Here is a 5,340-nt window from a genome sequence, read left to right on the forward strand (position 1 = left end):
TATACTGAGGATACTGAAGGTTATTTCTTACGTAACAAAGTTCAAGTTAAGCCAGTCATTTATTTAACCAGTCATCTCATTTAACGTTTATTTCAAAACTGAGTATTTCATAATGAGTAACTGCAAGCTCAACGCTTTCTGATTCATTTATTATCTCGTGAACTGTTGTGCTGTGGAAAAGCGTGACAACCTTCTGTTGCCACGCCAGTGATTATTTGCTTCAATTTATTTGCCATTACCTTACTCAAGATTCTGGAGATTCATTGCTTTAGCGGGCGACCGTTTAATTATCCTTTCCTTTTAGCTAATCAGCGTTTCTTTGTGTTATCAGTGACTTTTGAAGTTAATATTACGTGGTACCATACCCCCCCCCCCCCTTTGCGATTCGTGAGCGGTTTCACTATATTGCACCCATTTCAAAATTGTCACCTAAATTTAGCTTAAATTTAGAATGGATTCTTCCTTCAGAGGAAGCTGTTGTACACTTTCCTCCAACTAACCCGTGCTATTTTCCTTCGGTAACCATAGCCTCATTCACTGTAAAATTTCATTAGCCATATGCGATCGCCATCAGCTATATTGCAATCCAGTAGGCCGATTAGGAACTGGGAGATTACAAGTTCAAATAACAAAACAGAAAATTAGCTTTAGAAAAGCACGATTTTCATAACACAAGTTTGAAAGATTCAGACTGTTCAAGTTCCTGCTACAGCGCTCTCAAATTATTGTCTTTAAGTGATTAAAGGAAGTATCCACCCACATTTTCAACCTTCACAAAGTACAGTTCCAAAACAAAAGGCTAGTTAAGCTCTAGATTCAATTACGATTTCAATATTCTCCAAGATTGAAATCAAAACAGCTAACAGGTAACACCCAGAGTTTAAAGAACAGACAGTATACTGCCAATGACGCCGGAATGAGGCGTATGTTAGTAATAGTCAACGTAAAATACCAATGGACCACAATAGATTGCACAAATCAGTGCCAAAGTAGGTGTCCCCAGATCACGTTGTACGTACCGGGTGCAGAGGTGTGAAGCCGGAATTTGGTTGCAATAATTACACGTCTGCTGTTTGAAACTGATAAATAATATTTCATTAAAAATAATCTCTATTGCTATGTATACATTTTTCTCACCTCTCCGGCAGCCTATGAATGCCACACACACAAAAAATTCTTCTTTTGAAGCGAGCCAGTCAGTGAGCCGTTTTCGTACTTTTTCATACGAATTGAAGCGTTCTTCGGCGAGAGAGTGTCCCAGTGATGCAAATAGCTTATAATCGGACGGAGCCATGTCTGGAGAATAAGCCGCATACCCTATTATTTCCCAACTGAACGCCTCGATCGTTTCCCTGACCCGTACTTCTTTCTGTGATGGGAAGGGTATAATGAAGCAATAAGACTTTGTGTTGCCCTTTTCCATATTCCGGAGGTTTTTCACGTAATTACCGACTTAAATCGATAGTTTGCTGTTGATAGCGATCAGTGTTAACGGTTTCACGAGGTTTTATCAGCTCATAACAGATAACACCCTTCAGATCCGTCCAAACACAGAGCATTGTCTTATTTCCAAAGCTATTCGGTCTTGCAGTGGATGTCGACGGTTTTCTGGTTTCACCCAAATCTCAAAAATTCTGAAAATATATCCATTTTTCAGAACCAGTCACTATTCGATGGATAAACGACATTCTCTTGGATCTGGCCAGCAGAATTTCACTATTGGTGTTTTGATTTGCTTGCTGTCTTTCACTCAGTTAACGCGGAATCCATTTACCACTTAGACAGTGGCCCATAGCTTTCAAACGAACATAACCGGCTTTCTGCGTCACATTCAGTTGTTCCGCTAGTTCTTGTTGAGTTCGAGTGTCATCTTCACCCAATTAGGCCTGCAGTTGGTTGTATTCAAACTTTATCGGTGATTTCACATGCTCGTCAAAATCAGCACATGAATTTTTCGAACCACTCGAAACACTGTGTTTTCCACAGAGCGTGTTTGTAGAAAGCTTCGACATGCATTCGATGCGATTCTGCAGAAATTTCCTTCAAATGATATCAGAAAACCAATGCTGTCCGTAAATCGTAGTTCGTAGGCACAAAACTCGACATGTTTACGCGTTTGAAACAGAGTTACTGTGTGTTGACATTCGTCGGCAGTCGTTACAGGAACCTGACGACGCTACAGATGCGGTCTCAAGGGCCCTACACTGACGGCTAGCACCATCTATAGGGAAATGCCAGTTTCATACTTCTACACCTGGTAAATGACTTCATGCTGGGCTATTCAACAAAACAACAACCAGCTCTGAAAATCTGCTTCCCTCTTATTAATAACCAATAGCGCACGTGAGGACAGAGCTCAAACCCGCCGGCGGCCTTTTGTGCAGAAGCTAGAAGTTACGCATTTAACTATCCACACAACAAGAACACTTTCTTGAAACTGCTCCTCAGCTGAGAAGCATCATATTTCATAACAATTCCTGCCGGTGTAACCTCCCCCTCACTTATCGACCTTAATGGCAGTAAAAATTAAATTACGTTTACCTAATGGAAATTTGGGAAAAGCAATCGTCACCGAAGTTAATCTGTCGGTAAAGAGGGAGGAAAGGGTTACATCTAAATGAAAGGAAAAATGCAAATGAAACTGGTGGAAATTAATTTTGAAAAGGGGTAAAGTTAATAAAGAAAGTAAATGTGCGGTCGTTACGTTAACAATTAACTGGCATTAATTAGATATTTGAGAGTTGGGGAAAATTACGGTCGCCAGTCCTATGGACAACTACTATAATAACTGAAAATGAAAGATTAATGCACATATAATTAGCACTAAAAGCGTGGAAATTGAAGGTTAACACGTGTCGCGTCAAAACTGAATGTTTGTCAGAAGTAATAAATTTCGCTACACTCTGACTTAATTTAGCAAAAGAATTAATAAAACCGGAGAGTGGAAAGTTAATTTAGTGACTGAAATTAATAGGGAACTTTGTTTCTGAAGCACTACGAAATTCAATAAAATAAGGTTGGTCTTGGGCTACCTCAACAATCATTTCAAAAGCTACTTGAATTTACGCTATTTAGGAATAAGAGATTAAACTTTGAACTTGAAGTAAATGATTCTGAACAATTAACAATAATAAAATTTAGTACGTACCAAGCTGAGCTGCAGTCACAGGTAAGCTAAAATATGGTGACAAAACTCGCACTCTTAATTTGTGCTTGTGTAATCTAAATATTGTAGCCAGCTATGAATACCTTAACTGAACTTTGAAATTAAAGCAGTGAAATCGAATGATATTACTTTAAAGCTGGCGTTTGAATTTTAACGACACTCGAGTTAATTTCGGAAAAGGAGGGGACCCTGCTTGGTAATGCAATTGAGACAATGAGCAACAAAGGTTCATGCTAAGTTTCTGTAATTTTGTGAGGCAAATGGAACAGTTTGAAAAGCTGAGGTCGGCCATACAGTTCTAAAACTTAACGTGCTTTGAGTCTTCCTTGTTGGTTGATTGAAGGTTTGAAGTTGTCGATCGAGGAGGTGGCGACAATCACTTATTGTCCGCCGTCGCTGTTGCAGAAGCTGGATGTTGGCGCGCCTTCTTCTCGACACTGTCACCAGGGGTAACGGGCTCTTGATGTGCGCCAGCTAATGTTTCCCGTCCGCGACACCGTGCCAGAAACTGTCATAGCAAGTCGAGCGCAATTACATGCTGCCAAACCCCAGAAGCGCGGCAACTCGCGGAAGCGTCACTCAACACATCTGCTCCACCACTCTACTCCAGCCAGACCCCGTTCTGCCCGCACTCCACGCGGCTGAGTTAACACTACCAAAGATCCTCAATACTTTGGTTCTCCACACGAACTGTCGATGTAATCGTTCAATAGCATAGTTTTCCCTAGGCAAGACCCAGCGCAAAAATACAAATAATGTTTACAAAACACAATTATACATAAACATAAATGCATAAATATATACATTCAAATATTAAAACAATTACAATATATAAAGATACAGAAATGTCACATCTTCAGGTAAGAAAGTAAGGAAAAAATTCATAGTACAATAGATGGAAATAGGATGATGTGTATTTCCGGCGTTACACCGGCAGTAGTTACCGACAGGGCGGGAGAGGACAGAAATATCGATGACCACCTAACACGTTTTGCGTTTGACTCAATACGATCAATAAAGGAACCATCAGGACTTAGGGCCATAGGAGATAAGGATGTGCTCTTGTTGTTCGGAATCCTCCATCGTAACAACTCACTGAGATTGGTAACGATCTGAAAACGCTCGATAGCCACCAGTCCCACCGGTGAAATCCAAACAGCGCCTTCTCAGAACGTGACAGGCTGACCACGTGTGCTCCGTCCTCTCAGGTGATGATCGCCAGTCCACCGCTGTACGCTGAGAGACACCACCAATTCCCACGCCTGTTGCACCAAACGACTGCAGCCATGCGACGTCGCCGCCCAACTGTTGCTTCCGGCCAGGTGTTCGCTCTAACGATGCGTTCTTCGCGCTCTACGGACGGACCGTGAGCTTCAAATGGTCGCGCACTTGGTGACGACTGGTACCGTCACAACTGTGGCTGCAGAAAATCATAAAAAATGCGGCCAGGCCGTTAATGTCAACAACATACGTGTGGTGGCTAAGGAAACCTACGTTTATGTCCCAGCAGCGTTAGAGATTTACAAGAACGAATGTATCTTCAGCAGGGAGGTCGGGTATATGCTTCCAACTTCGTGGCTTCCCGTCATCAAGGAAGTGAATATGCAACCGCGCTGTACGAACAATACAAGCAACGGCCAGGTAGCCATCCATATCTGCGAACGGTAATATTTTCGATAAGCATTCTTCCTCTCTGGCGCTGCGATTTTAGTTTCCATCCAATGACGGTGTCTCACCAATTGTAGCAGGAACCGTTTCAAACAGTAACTCTTCTTCAGCACTAGCGTGGGAGAACTCTCTTTCTATGCTGCGTCAAGGGCCCAGCAATAATAGCCACAGGAATGTTCCCGTTAAACCCAAATCTTCAGCAGAAGCGCAGGAAAATTCTATTTTATAAGATGATGATGATGATGATGATGTTTTGGTTTGTGGGGCGCTCAACTGCGTGGTTATCAGCGCCCGTACAATTTCCCAACCTTTGCTCAGTCCAATTTCGCCACTTTCCTGGATGATGATGAAATGATAAGGACAACACAAACACCCAGTCATCTCGAGGCAGGTGAAAATCCCTGACCCCGCCGGGAATCGAACCCGTATTTTATAAGAGAGTGCGACACTGACATTTGACCGTTTCCAGCTAACCATGAACGCCACAAAATCTTGAAGGTCACAGC

The sequence above is a fragment of the Schistocerca cancellata genome, chromosome 2 (genome assembly GCF_023864275.1).
Source record: "Schistocerca cancellata isolate TAMUIC-IGC-003103 chromosome 2, iqSchCanc2.1, whole genome shotgun sequence".
NCBI classification, from domain to species: domain Eukaryota; kingdom Metazoa; phylum Arthropoda; class Insecta; order Orthoptera; family Acrididae; genus Schistocerca; species Schistocerca cancellata.